This window comes from Anguilla rostrata, chromosome 14, assembly GCF_018555375.3.
Source record: "Anguilla rostrata isolate EN2019 chromosome 14, ASM1855537v3, whole genome shotgun sequence".
NCBI classification, from domain to species: domain Eukaryota; kingdom Metazoa; phylum Chordata; class Actinopteri; order Anguilliformes; family Anguillidae; genus Anguilla; species Anguilla rostrata.
In genome coordinates this window covers 6,277,468-6,292,979 of record NC_057946.1, presented here as the reverse complement: position 1 = coordinate 6,292,979, position 15,512 = coordinate 6,277,468, and the positions used below count along the sequence as shown (strand labels likewise).

Sequence of the window (15,512 nt, the reverse complement as noted above, 5' to 3'; positions counted from 1 at the left end):
TGGAACAGGCGGTGAACGTCACGCTCTGACACACCCTTTTGAGTTCATCATTAAGGTGTACACTTGTAGAGCCAACTTTGTGCGCATGAGCACGAAGTGAAATCTTGCATGAGGGCATTGAAAACTAAGAAAAACTAATTGGGGTCAGTCGAGAGGTTCTTTTTAATTGTACTTTCGTGTTATGCAATCGTAAGTCCAACCAACTCTGTAAATTGCATGTGAAGCATTCCGTGGTGTTTAGGGAATCAGATCAAACTGAACAACGTAAAGGAAAGTTTGTTTCTGCGTTCATCCATCCGGGTGAGTAGCATATGCCAATGCAGTAGATATATAGTAGGCTACATTTAAATGTACCTATATCGTAATTTTATTTAGCCCACAAACAGTCTATAAAACGCTGTTAGCATGCATGTTTTGTAAGCTGGAAATGTTCATGTTTACGGAAGGTTGTTTACGTTTTGTAATTTGTAAGCTACCACAATACACGCAAGACAAGACAAAATACAAGTCTGCAGTGTTATGAATACAGTTTGTGTAACGATGGATTAGTTATTACAACAAAACCATAGAACAACGCTTAAGTACCGTTTATCACGTTTAATAATGTAGGCCAACTCCATGAGTGTAACTGGTTAATCTGTAGTCTTCTACTCGGATTTTTCTTAGCAGTCAAACTTCAAGATTTGATGTTGCACATCGGAATAGTTGTTAGGAACGACATGTATTCATAATAACATTATGTTAGAAGTCTAAATTTTTTTTGTGCTAAAATGTACTATAAAAAAGTTATATTCATGACTTGGCCTATTTTGCTTAGGTCTTTAGCGGCTCTTTGGCGAAACTATCGTCGCCTCTCACATTGCCTCTGACCACCACTAATTGTCTGTTCATAGACGTCTACCTACGGAACACTTCAAATGACTCCTTTTATAATATTAATTAGCCTACGTTTCCCATTTTATTTTGATGGTATAATGTCGTGGTGAACTTCTTAAATAACTGTCAGTTTTGCTTATTGGAGTCAAGGTTTTGTACCGCCTTGCTGATACTTACTGTTAGAAATAACGTGTTAAGTTTTATGGGGCTCTTCATGGTAGGAGTGCCTGTACTTTTTGTTTCATTATTAAAAATGCATTGCATTCTGGCAGCGCTCTCTCTCTCTTACACGCACACACAAACACACACACACGCCTTTATATCTTTTCTACCTTAAAATGAAAAGACATGACAAACATTATGGTAATCTAAGCTCTTGCCTCAGATCTGACCTAGTGAAAGTTTAGTGGGCTTTCACATCTGCCTGTCTGCTGTACAGTATAACTTTTTTCAGTTTGTTTTTAGTAAAAGAATCATGCCTGAACATGGTCTCTGCTTTCATTCACATACATTTGGTATGATTCCAATGCTAGGTTACTGGAGACCTCTGGAATGCTTCAGTATTGGCTCACATTTTGACAGGAAGTATGTCCCACAAAGTTGAATGTAGCCATCTCTGAAACAGCCTACTTGCCTACTATTGAGTATGCATGTTACAACTTGCATGCTCAATAGTAGGGTAGTAAGCTGTTTTAGACACACGTTCCAGGCATTGTTACCATAATGGCAACAATGAGAACAGGAAGTAAATTGTGGAATAATTTTTATAATTCTGTAGCACTGTATTAATGACCAAAAGTTTCTAATTTCAAGAGTAACATGGGAACATAAATAAATGCAAAGAACATAATATACACACATCCAGCTTGCATGGCCAGATGCAGGACAAAAGAATTAGACAATGAGAAAATAAAGAATACTCTCACACCAGCAAAAGCTCCCTTGTGGTTTATTCTCACTGCAATGTTTCGACCCAGGAGGTCTTCGTTAGGCTTACAAACACATGAAGGAAGTGGAGAGTTCAGTTTTATAACCTCTTTTCTCAAAATACATTATAAAACTGAATGGATCAATTTGGCTAAGGGACGCTTTAATCACATATCCCAGTCTGTACTACCGAAGACAAGTAACATTCCATCTGAAATCTCTTCTGAAATTCCATCTGAAGTATTCTTCTCTCGGATCTGGATTAAGGGAAACCATTCTTAAACATAGGCGCATAATTGAGTCAGTCACAAAATTGAAAAAGGTTTTTGAGGGTACACCTAAACTTTTCTTTAAACGTCCCCCCAATCTAAGTGACCACCTCGTTAGACCTGACATGCGCTCTCCCCCACGCACTTCACTGTTGCAGTACCTCCATTCTTTGATGGTTACTACAATTGTGGGAATTGCACTCTGTGTGTCTTTACCCACAGTTGTAAAACATGCAACCATCCTCACATTGGTCGAGATATCAGCATAGGGGGTGTAATCTCATGCAGCACCACGCATGTTTATCTTATCAAGTATCCTTGTGGACTGGCCTGTGTGGGCAAGACTTTCCATGCCTTGCACACGAGAATAAGCGACCATAGAGCAACATCAGCTGAGGTGACTAGAGAAGCCCGATAGTGGCCCATTTTAAAAAGGAACATCGCAGTGTTGGTGCCCTCAGATATGTTGGCATTTAGAAAGTGGACATACCGCACAGACATGGTAGTCTTACTTCAGCGTAAAACATATTGGATCTACACCCTCGACACCCGTAGGGGTCTCAGTGAGGATTTTGACAACAAGCCTTTTCTTTGAATGTGTCTGGTTTATTCCCTTGTTTATTTCCTTGTTGTCTCCCTCTAATGTTTGGGCCAGATGTGTTCATGTTGGTGATCATGTGTTTCTTCCTTCATTTATTAGAGAATTCATGCATTTTTGCCCACATACTTGCATCACACCTACACAATGCTCCATATGTATGTTTTTGTTTAAGACCTTTATACTATTAAGTTCATACCTTTATACTATTAAGTTCATTGTGCTTACAGTGTTAATGCATGCCTGCATGTGTGTGTCTTTGTACCTGTCTGTTTACATACTCTCCACTTCCTTCACATGATTGTGTGATGAAGACCTCTTGGTTCGAAACGTTGCACTGTGAATAAACCACAAGGGAGCATTTGCTGGTGTGTGGATATTCTGTATTTTCTAAAGATAAATAAATCCAACTGCTTTTGCTCTCTGTGAAATATGAGTATGTGTTTCCTAAATATAGGACTTGTTCCCCTCCTGTCCATGTTTAAGATGGGTCTCCCTTTCGACTTGTCTGCAGGTTTTTAAATGATCTGTTTCCAGTGTCTTGTGATTGCAGGCCTTTGCGGGGGCTGCATCGCCTCTGTCTCTAACTGTAAACAAGGCTCCCTCACATTGTTTGTTTAGAGGAAATGACTTCCACTTTGCTGCTCAACAGGAACCATTTGCTCATCTAATCTGCCCTTTTGGTCACCTCAGCTCCATAATCTCCTCAGCAAAGGGGACTTTGTCTTTGTGGTGTGAGGGAAAAGAGCAGGAATTCTCTGTCCTGGTTTGTTGAAGTGGGATTTATCAGACTATTATGTCATTGGTCTCATGCATAAGCCCATTATCTCAAAAAAAAAAAAAAGGCATTTTCAGGAACCTCAAATAAAAAAAAAACTTCCACTTAACATATAGGAGAGAGATTTTCCATAGAGGTAGATGAGAACTTTAAATGTTTGTTTAAAAAATGTATTTAAAAAAAAGGAGATACACTGACGGTAGTGTAACTGTAATTAAGTAGTTAACTGTAAATATTGGGAAGCATAACTGGTATTCGGATGAATAATATGTAAATTGAACACACACAGAATGCTTGCACTGCTCTTATACCGTCAAAGGCCTCATCAAAATGTACCTGTTCCGGTATTTCCCCCCATACCTGGGCCCAGCTCATTTGCAATGTCTGCTGAACTTTCTGTGAACTTGTTTCAGTGTATCTGACATTGATTGATGTATCTGACATTGATCCCTTCTAATAGTCTTAGAGGTCAACTGCCCCTTTCAGCATTTTTCTCTATAGAGAAGGATGTAATGGTATTCTCTATCACAATTGTTAGGCCTAATACATGGAATGATGTAGTGAAAGGTGAACAAAAATATACTTGATTGTTGCTCAGGTATCACTCAGTGTGGAGTAACACATGTCAGTATATCATGAGACAAGGATTAGCCCATGCTTTAACATTTTAGTTTTGCCTGAGGCATAACAAGGGGCACTGATAGGGCTTTGCTTTTGTAGTTTTTCAAACTGATTTTGAAAGGTGTATTGTATTGTTTGTGATGCACTGGTCATGATAACTCTATTTGAATTTAGAGGAGATGACGAAATGGGTATATGTTGCAATGCTACCTTTGTCTGGGCCACCCTTTCATTGAAAATAATAACGTCTGGGGTGCATGCTGGATGTCTGGAAGCTTCTAAGGTTACCAGTTTTAGAAGAAAAAAAACAAAAACATTTTGGAGGCAAAAAGTTTTACTTTTGACCTGTTTTTTGATTATGCTTAGTGATGGCAACGAATCTAGAAAAGATCTTAGCGAGGAACCAAATTAGTCCGTGCTACAATGTACACGTGCTTTTAAAATTCATTTAAGATTTATAATGGACCGTTTTAAACGGCTGTAGAAAATAATTAGCTTGAAATAAGCTTGTTTCCAAGCTCTTGTGGCATTTCAAATACGTCAGTTGATTTTGCTTTTCAGTTTTGAGAACATTATGGTGTTTCCATAAACCAGGGTTTGGGCGTTTTACAAGCTTATGTTTCAAATTTCCCCTCATTTCTTTCAGGCAGTTGTGTATTAAAATGAATAAAACCGAATTTTAGACATGGTATCGTGCATAGTTTAACAGATACAGGGGTCTTAAACTGTTCCAAAATGGCTGACCGGTTGGGGGTATCTGATTGTATGTACGAATATGAGTGAAAAAGTTAGTTTAAAGTACGGAATGCAAAGAATACAGAATGAGTACAATTTTGTCTCAAATGCCAATGTATTACATTCATATTCTTTTATTCAACTAAAATAAGAATTGAAAAAAGCATATGTGGGCATAATTGTGCACTCGTGACAAATTCACCAGTAAAGCATAGTGATAAGCAGGGATGTAGTTGATTTGCGCCCCAGGTCATCATCCTTATGGAATTCCTTCATGGTTTCAATCAATTTATTCTTAATCCTTGTTATGGACCATATCTTGATGCAATATTCTCTTTGGACATAGGCAAAGTTGGCAAAATTTCATGGCTATAAGCCATAGGGAATGCAATCTTGCACATCCTCGTAACAGTTCTACATAAAAAGCTTTGTGTTTTTTTCTTTTTTTTATAAACTGGGCAGTATTTTGTCACAGTGTGGTTTTTCTGTTGGAATACTGAACTAGAACAACACTGGTTGTGAAAGTCTATATTGCGTTCAAGTAGACATTGTAACAGTATAAAATTAAATGTATCATTTTAACATTAAATAGTTATGCAAGGATGCTAGCCATTTCCAAAATTTATCTGTGTACATATCTCCATGAAATGATGAAAGAATGAGGCTGAAAAAACTTACCTTATTTTGGTTGCCTTTGTCATATTAGAAAAAGAATGAGATTCTTATCTCTTCGAATTTCATTCTTTTTGTAAGATCAAAAAGGCAACCAATGAACAATTATCATTTTCAGAAGATGCTTCAGCAAAAAGGCACCTGTTTTGAATGATCATTGATCATTTATTTTTCAGAAAATAATTTGGTATCTAGGGCTCTCGCTTCAGTTAAAGTTTTTACAGATAGGTAAGGAATATGTATATTAAAAATGAAGGGATTTTGAGGAACAGGCCCAACAGCCTGGTCCACTTCTCCTGGAATGACTCATTACAGCTTTAAATTCTCATTCTAAAGTCTATATAAAGCTATATGAAGCTACATGAGCTTTTCATTCATACGAATGTGCAAATGGAACAGTTAATCTTTTAAACAAAGATGGGATTGTGATATCACTGAAATTCAAGACTATGATGTTTATAATAGTTACAGATGATACCTGATTACAGTGTACAAGTATGACATTTTCCGTGCTCTTGCAATTCAGGTTTGTGTGAGGTTTAAGGGATTATTGAAATTGGAGGACATGCTTCTCCTTTTTCAAAACTGAATTATAATTTCATATAATAAAGAAGAGGGTGAACATCCAGTATTTAGAGGTTTAGAGGTTCAGTATTTAGAGGTTCTTTCTGCTCAGTTACCTCAGTCTTCCATTCCACAACGCTTCATTAAAGATGATAACCATTCACACATTTGTATTTGGTACTTTCATTCAGCAATATTTTAATTCTGGCTGAAATTCAGTATTACAGGGGCATTGTAGTCATGTATTGCTATGAGGGTAACTTGAAGTTCAATACAGCATGAGAGCCTGTGTTCAGAAATGCTTTTTGAATCAATGCATAGTGCAATGCAATATAAGTTTGTCTGCTTTCAAAACTTGGTGCATTGCATCACATCTATAATCCTTTAGGTTTTGTTGTTGATTGATCGATGACCATGACATCATTTAACTTGAATAGACTATGCCAAAATGCTGAGATTCTACTCTCATGTGGGTAGATGTAACATGATGGACTGTTGATTGTGTCACCATATTGCTCTGAGAAACATGCCTACTTTCACCTTCGTGTTGTATCCTTCTTGTTTGCCAAGATTGTTGTTTCTTATAAATTTTATCTAAGTATAAATTTAAAATTTCTTATTGGACCTCATTGTGCAAGAGTTGCAACATACTTATTTTGCCAGCTAAAATAAATGTTCTCAAGTAGCATTTTCACAGAGGTTCTTGTTTATAAGGTAGATGTTTATATTTTTGTTATCCTTGACCATCTTCCATTCATCAACCAAAGAAAAGTGTTGGCGTGGGTGCTTGGGTCTGTTGTTAGTGTTAATCAGTTTAACCTACAGGGTCCAAGTTAAACTGTGTGGTTGTTCCCTGCACTTGGAACGGTACTTCTCTCTAGGGTTTTTGACACACTTGTTCCTGGTTATGGTTATACACTTTGTTGTACGTCGCTCTGGATAAGAGCGTCTGCCAAATGCCTGTAATGTAATGTGATGTGTACAGCACGGTACAGCATTCAATATGGTGTGTGAATGAAGAATGCCCAGCCCATTGGCCAATCAACTTCTTTGTAGTTCCTGCCCCCCTTCCCAGCCAGGTCAGGTTACTGCTGTGGGTTTGCTGCAGTCTGACAACCTTTTCAGTGCTGTTCTGGTGCATGGCACCGAATTCAGTCTCAGATGCGCCTAACGTTCGGATGCTGTGCTGTGTCTATTAAAGCTGTGTGGTAAGATGCTTATTGTACTTTCCCTGTTCCTTATATTGTCACTCTGCTGGGTTTAGCCTCCCGTGCTGGGGGAAAAAAAAACTCTTGGAATAAGTTTGTACTGCAGAGTGGTGCTGAAGTGTGTTTTATATGATGTCTGTGTGTCATGTTGTATATTCTTTGTAGCAAAATTTGTATAGATGTTGACTTTGTGCCCACTTGCCACTTTCCTTTTAACATATTTAAAAGTTAATTTTGTACATATTTTCTGTGGACACCTGCTCTCTGCAAAAAGTCAAATGAATGTGCTCAAATTAAAGCTTAGGCAAACCGAAGCCAAGTTTAATACAGACAAACGAATACGTGAGGCTGCTTTTATACAGATCACAAATGAGAGCAATGAATGTCTCTTACTCTTGACATCCTTCAGAAAGGACTGTAGCATGCATCTTGGTTGGCATATGAAGGGAAACCTGAGGTTTCCCACATCTTTACCTGGCAGAACTCCTGTAACTCCATAGCCATTGTCCACAGCTGTTAGCAGATTCATCTGTTGAAATCTGTCTGCTGCTGCTGAAAAACAGGCTAATGCTCCTTGACCACAGGGTGGATAAGAATCCTCAACCGGACTCTGGGAAAATGCTCTGGAGTTTATGGCGTGAAATTAGGGCTCAGTCCCTCCTCGTTCAGTAAAGTTTCTCATCCTGCAGAGTAAACCTGAACGGCCAAAAGCAGTCTGACAATTCAGAAATCAGACTGAGACATGATATGAAATGACAGCATTGTAGTGAAACCAAAGAAATATTGGAAGTGTGCAAAATGAACATCTCAGAGCCTGTGGTTAGTATACACAGACAGAGTGGGAAATCTTGTTAGATGCGAAGTTAAGAGTGTTAATTCTGATGCAAAGTTAAGAGTGTTAATTCTTTCGTCACTTAAGGCATGCATTGCTGAATTTAATTCAACGGATGGCTTTGGTGAGGTGAATTGGTGTAAAAAGTTTCTTTAAGACATTTTAAATGCTGTTTTTTCCCTCCAAACTACAGCACAGATTTTGAAAGCAACAGTGTCAGTGTGTATCCTGAATGCATTTGTTGATTCTCTTCTTTGTTTGCTCATTGTTATTCAGAAAATAGACAGGAGACCTTGTTATTTTGCACTTTACTGTTTAACGGGGACAGTAAATGACTTCCTCCTGTGGTGAGTTCTTTGTTTACATTTGGAATTGGCTTCCCAGTTGGCTGCTTGATCTCGTTGTCCCCAGTGAAATGCTTGTGTGGAACTTGCAGGAAGGCTCTGATTTGAAGTACGTTTTCTTGTGTGCCCATGGACTGCCTCTGCTAGACTAAATTTGATGATGAAGGTTCACACCCTGAGAAAATATGTGGTAATTAGCAAAGGAAACTAAGTCAGTGGGGCAGCTTTTTTCAGATTACTTTCACCCCCTTAACATTCCAAATGTTTTTCTTCATTATGCCCCTGATGAAGTGCTTAGTTTCTTCTGGAAGTCTTAGCTTGGAAGGTGATGATTAAAGAAAAGATTATTTTGACTTGTTTAGAGTCTGTGTAACATTCAATGCAATTGAATGTTACTTTGTTACTCTGTCTACTCATTGATATGCTTTTGGATGTTGATACAGTGCGGTAAAGCTTATCTGGAATTGTGTGCTGTGTGGTGGCACCTGGGGTAGTGCTATTGTGTGTGTGTGTGTGCGTGCATGCATGCCTGTGTGTACGTGCGTGCGTGTGCGCCTGTGGGTGCGTGAGAGAGAGCAAGCGAGAGAGAAAGAGTGTGTCTGTGCGTGTGCCAGTGCCTTGTTATTTGGCTATTATTAAGCCATGCTGATAGCAGTAGTCTCAGGTTTCTGTTTTCACAAAGGAGGGACTAAGAGAGCTCACCTTGGTAACGGGGTTTCCATGTCAGCTTGTTTCCTGACATGCTCCTTTCATCTCAGTGTGGCACGCATTTAGTGAAGAATTTACAGCCTCATTACATACTGCTCATTAAAATATGTGGGAAAATTAGACAGTGGATGGCTTGGCTGGCTCCAGTGTGTTTACAATGTTCTGTTTATTTTAAAAAATAATTTAATTACAGATTAGAAAAAAAAGGCATACTTACATAATATGCCTACTTTCACATGGGGTTTGGTGATCACTAGTTCCAGCAATGGGGCGCTTGCCCACCAACAGTATAGATTATAAACATGTAAACATTACATAACTATACGATGTGGCATATCACTGCCTGATAGTATAGTGATGATCTAAGGCGTGATCTATAGATATATTAGTGCTTTAGCAGAAATTCCCATGGACAAACCCTACTTAGTCTGTGATAAAATTCTTGCAGTGAATGTCTGGAGGTCCATAGTGCATATATATACACTATGTGGTGTCAAGCAGTGAGAAATATGTCTTGTAAAAATGATTTACCTGAGAATATGAGAGATGTGTCACAGAGGTAAGGTACCCATGAGTGCAGTCTGTCCTCACACTACCAAAAAAAAAAAATGTGCTACGAAATCTCCATCCTTTTTTTGGTGTAAGTCTAGTGTGCGGAATAGCACCAAAAACACTGACCAAGAATCTGTTTACATAGCAGGGCATTTTAATTTGCTTGCTCCTCCAAAGTGCTTTGGAGTGCAGGGCTTAGATGGCTTGGGTCACAATAAACAGCACTTCACGAAAGCAGCTGTGCGCCAGGAGAGAGCCCCAGTGTGATGTCTTAATTAAAAATTCCTTGGCCCTGGATGTGGTCAGACGGTGGAACGCGGTGGAACGGTAGTAGCTGAGTTGGACATTATTACACATTGAACATTTGTGACACCCATGTTGTTTACAAGGTTTTTTCCCCCCACCACTGTTCTTGGATAATTTTTTTAAGGCTCTGAATTTGCATTTGTTTCTCATTTCTTTTTGCTTTCAAAGCAGTGAACAGACTGTTAATCTTGCATATAAAATTTTGTTGTTATTTATATTCTGAACTTTATGTGGACCTTGAAGTGGCTAATTTCTTCGTTTTAAGGGCCATACTCTGGATATAAAATGGCTTAACAATGTCCAATAACTTCATGCAGTACTGCTTAAACTAGCTTACGTGTTTGTGCTGTGAACAACATCTGAATTTTCTAAAAATATTGAATGAACATCCAAATTTTCTGGCAAAAAGTTATATCCAGACAGTGTCATACTCCACATGTTAAATTTATGTTGAGAATGTCAGTGATTAAAAGTAGTTAATCATTCAGTTGATTGTTTTCTCATTGGCAGCATCTAATTACATCATCAATATCATCTCACTTAAAGATTTTTCTTTAGCTGGTCCAAAGTAGTATTCCATTAGGGCCAGATGTTGATCTGTTCCTTGGGCTAATTTCTGTGCTGCGTTCTCTTTCCAGCTCATTATACAAGGGCTCAAGTCTCCAAATCCCTGTGGATTGTTGAGTGGTTTTACTGGGTGTGATTGTTTTGGACAATGTAGTCCTTCATTTGATCAGTACACACTGATTGGCTAGCCACTCTCACAGCTATAGACTTCTCCCCAAGCACCCCTACTTAAACATATGGATGTTTCCAGAAAATGAATGAGAGGGGCAATATATTGTGTGTCTTGCTGTTATTTATTGTTAAGGAAGTGAAGGAACGGTGAAATGGCGACAAAGACATTTTCATTGCTGTTGCGCAGTGGAATGTCAATTATACAATAGGTCAGCAAAAGGAAAAAAATGCAGAATACATACATGGGTTTCAAATATTGAATTTATACTGTCCTACTGTAGTTCTGTTGAAATGTGAGTTAATTCCTTTTTTCCCATTTGTACTGTTTAACATATCTCAAGGCTACCTTAAATGTAACAGCTTAGACATGCTTTTCCCATGGCTGCTGTATGTTTAATTTTCCCATGGTGAGAAGAGTGGGGCTGATTTAAGATTTGCACTTTGACCCCTTAGAGACCCCATAGATCTTGGGTCACAGTATACTTATTTATTCCCAGGAGTGCTTGTGTATCTGTTCCCAGGTGTTAATATTAGCAGCGAGTCAGCAGCATAGGGGTAGTCCCCTGTTCCTCTGTTCTCCTGCAGAACTAAAGGTCTTTTCACACTCGACTGTTGAGTGCTTCGACAGTTATCCTCCCACCTCTTCCCACAATGCACCTTGTTGTTGGAGAGCCAAGGCACAGCATGTCCAGCATGAGAGTGACGGTGCCCTCTGTCCCTTCTTGGTCAGGCTGGTGAATATTTTCTGTAAAGGTCAAGGAGCAAATCTGTTAGGCACTCTTTCAGTGATGGCTGCTCTCACCTCAACACTGCTGGGAACCGAGCCTTGCAGCATATACTGAGCATGATGTGTTGATAGTGAGTGTTTTGTTGAGCCCTTCCTTAAAATTTGTATAACCGAGCAGTATGCTTGTGAAAGGGGAGAGTGTCACATTATTGTCTTGGTTTAAGCTCTGCTGGACTGCTTTGCAATCTTGTGTCTAGTGTGGTATAATCTTCCCCAGACCTGCACCGAATTGTGAAATTGCCAGTTAATATGTCCAACATTTATTCAGACTGACATTACCCTTTGAGTAAGTTCATGGATTGATAGTGAAAGTGTATTTGGGTCCTATCTAATCTTGTTTAAAACAGCGTACTGTAATAGTTGTTTGTTACGAGTGGTATAATAGGCTACATTTTGTATTTGTTTTGCATGTACATTTTTTTTTATGACGGTCTTGCTTATATTACAGCAGCAAAAGTAAGCTTGGTGGCCCATTGTTTTTTTAAGATTAATAGATCGTCCTTATTGGCTTGTGTGTAGTAGAACTTTTTGATGTGGAAAGGATGATATTGGGTGATTTTTTTTCAGTTCTCCAGTGCCCCAGAAGAAAAGGCACTGTTGTCAGCACTGATTAAGGTTTGGGTGCACTGATCTCTCTCATGTTTCAACATGAATTACCGTGTCTGGTGGTTTAACACAAGTTTTAACATTGGCAAGGGAATTCTGCACTGTGGACCGCTGTGCATTTGCATTAGCATTTTCATTAGCAATCTCATTAGCAATACTGTATCTTCTGACTGAAAATGAACTTGTTGTTACTACATTTAAATACAGCAGGTTTTTATTCCCATTGACTGGGAGGTTACAGTTGAGGGTGTGCATTACCTCAGATGAAAATGCGCTCTTATTGTTGGGCTAACAACCCGGAGTAGCATTTGGGACATTTCTTTAGCTTTTCACATGAATTTTGGTCCTGTGTTTACCTATATATGACCGTTATGCTTGGTGTGCATTGTGAATTGGTGTGTAATGGCAGGTTGTTTTGTGTTACCAGGAGAGGCATTTCTAGCCTATGAGGAAGGCCCTGTTGGTACCTCAAAGAGTAAACCTCAAGAACTTAAGAAAGACTGGACTCCTCAGGCAGGCTGGTAGATTTCAGGTTTCTTTTTGCTTTGGTTGAATGGAGTTTACTACTCACACCTACTAAAAGTTAGCCACCTTTTCACTATCTTTTTTATATTGGGTGTAGATGGATGAAACTCCTTGGAGGTCATGGAAATCTCCTTTGTGCAGAAACCTCAGAGTTTGTGGGGGGAGAAATAAGCCAGCATTGCTGCTCTGGCCATCTGTTTTTGAATTTGCATGTCGCTCTAAAGTCATCTCTCTAAACAAATTTGATGTCCCTGGACAAATCATAAACCCCACAGATGCGGTTTGGTGTGCAGATGCCAGTATTCCATCCATAAGAAACTTTTCTTGGTTCTCCAAATTGATTACATGAAGTATTTTTGCTTCTAATTAAAAACCTGACTAGAATTGGAAAAATGAAATGTTTACTCTGAGCAGTGTCTTAAGTAACTTATTACAGTCAAATACCTTGGATTGTTAACACAATAAAATCAAGACAATTTTATTGAGAAAAACCAACAAAACTACTTGGTTATATTTTTTTCTGGTTTACGTTGTTCAGATATGGTGCATTATTTCACCATGTTTGTGATATAGGCTACTTGAGGGGCCGCCTGCCTGCAAGTAGGTCACAATTTTGGCTCTGACACTTTTAAACCGCTCGTTACTGGAAATGATTTCCTGTTAATATATAAATGTTTATAAGGAGCGTGTTTTATCCCTGTACATCATGCTGTGAATTCAGACTGGCCCTCCCTTTATTTTGCTTCCAGCAGGGATTAAACGTTCATGTGTGTTTTATGTGCTGTTGAATTGTTCCTCCTGTACTGTGATCTGAGTGAGCATCAGAAGCTGTTAGCACAGATAGCCAGGCCACTCTGGCCAGAGGGAAAGCACATAAAGGTGCATAGTGTACTATTGCACATGGACCCCCTACTCCTGCCCTGTATTCCTTTCTCAAGAGTACTGGGGTCAGTAATTTAAAGACCCAGATGGGATTAACATTCCCTTGCATAGCAGAGGTAATCGTTTTTTGAGGATTGGTGTGCACTTGTGCACCGAAGTAGTGGCTTGTATATAGCGCTGTCGTTAATGTATTTATTTTTAAAAAATCAGCTTTGACTGAAATGAATGGGACATACTTTTATACAGGGTATTTGCTGTGTGCAACATACTGTAAGCTAACTGCATACTGATACCTAACTGCAGGTGTTACTGTAAATCCTAATAATCCTAAATGTAAATGTATTGTCTTTCTCTCATTTAGATAACTTTACTCCTCTCTGCCATGAGGAGTGATGCTTGCTTCAGTTTTTCATCATGAGCAACATCATAAAAAAGATACTGAATTTGTATGAGATACAGGTGGAAAAAAAAATACAATTCAATCATGGATCTGAAGAAGGGAAAATAATGTAGAAATTGCCTGTCTTGGTATATCATCAAATTTGATGGTGTTTTCCAGACCCTAACTCTCACTGTATGCTCTCCCTTTTTTGAAACAAACGTATAATGTTGGGAAAAGGCTGACCAGCAAGAATGTGTGATGTAAGAAAACCAACACAGGTGCTCAAATGTGGTAGGTCACATTTTCTGTAGGTTCAGCAGATGGTGGAGAATTAACTGGTTGTAAACAGGAATATGTAGCTTACAAAGGAATCTATATTGTTAGACATAGGCCTAGTAATTTTTTTTTTTTTTTTTTGAATAATAGTAATTTGTAGTGATCATGGAAATACATCTGAAGGGGAAAAAAGTCTACATACTATGTAAACTTTTCTCTAATTACACTGGAGAAATTTACAGAACTGGCAGTTCCTCCATGCCGTAACACAGAACCACTCCCTCGGTGAGCAGGAAGACTGCACTTAAAGTTTAAGCGCAGCCCACACACGATTTGTTCGTGACTTTTGAGAGCTCGCGCACCCGTTTCGAATCTGAGACACCTCGCTTCTGAGCCGAGTAGACGATCATGTCAGCTGCAGGAATGCCCACCGGGCAGTTCATCCGCAGTGTCTAAATGCCTTTTTATTTTCCCCGTTACGCTCGGGAAGGCATTTAAAATCGATCGTCGCTCCAATTTCGTGTTATCCACGGCACGTCTGCAGCTGCTCCGCATCGTGAATCGACATGGTGAAGAACGTAGCCCTGTCGTCCGTGCGTCCTGGTATGAGAAGCAGCCCAACCGCTGCCTTTACATTCCACCGAAACCATAGCGAGCTTGCGCTTCCGTGCGAACACAGGAATCCAAAATGACGGGCCGGGGTGGAGGAGTAATGTTTATGAGCCATCGAAATTCTGCTGAATCCAGAATGGTAACACAGGATAAGTCCAGACACGGTGTATGGGATTGGCAGAGCCGTGTCATGAATGAAATTCTGAAGGTCAAAGATGCACCGCAGGTATCTCACTGGCCTGCGTATCAGTGCGAGCCTGTGGTCTGGTCTTATCGGATGAAAGCAAGAAAAATCTTACCTTTCTTTGCCCTTTGAATAGATACAGAAAATGTATTTTTATTATATTTTTTTATAAATAAAATGAAAACATACCCAACTCATTACCACCAGTGCTGGTTCAGTAGCTGAGGTCATTCGGCAAACTAAATCCGTTGGAGGCAGGCTGTAATTAAGATTGACAAGGTGCATTCGGCAGAGAAATTCAGCAAATTACTCTTGGTCTGATACGTTACCTATTTAAAATGGAGCTCATTTCAAATGAGAGGATCAGATTTTCTTTCAAGTTGCCAATTTAAAAATATGCAGTTTCATTGCAGTGGCACTGACCAGAGAAGTGAAGTTGCAAGTATTCTCCTCTGCAGAATCGTAATTTTTGATTTCTGTGTAATCATCTATTATACAAATACCTTACTCCAAAGCCGCCTGGATATTAT

At 39.1% G+C, this 15,512-nt stretch overlaps 1 protein-coding gene across 3 annotated transcripts in view; it reads left to right on the top strand.

Moving 5' to 3' along the window:
* Positions 1 to 15,512, top strand: part of LOC135238882 (KN motif and ankyrin repeat domain-containing protein 1-like) — a 45,894-nt gene continuing 30,382 nt past the window's right edge. Inside the window, exon 1 of one of the 3 annotated variants that reach the window (XM_064307025.1) lies at positions 1 to 143. The gene's annotated coding sequence lies outside the window, so the exon portion shown is untranslated. Of the gene's footprint in view, positions 301 to 7,130; positions 7,249 to 15,512 lie in introns of those variants that run through there. The other 2 variants (XM_064307024.1, XM_064307026.1) reach the window with 2 other exon arrangements.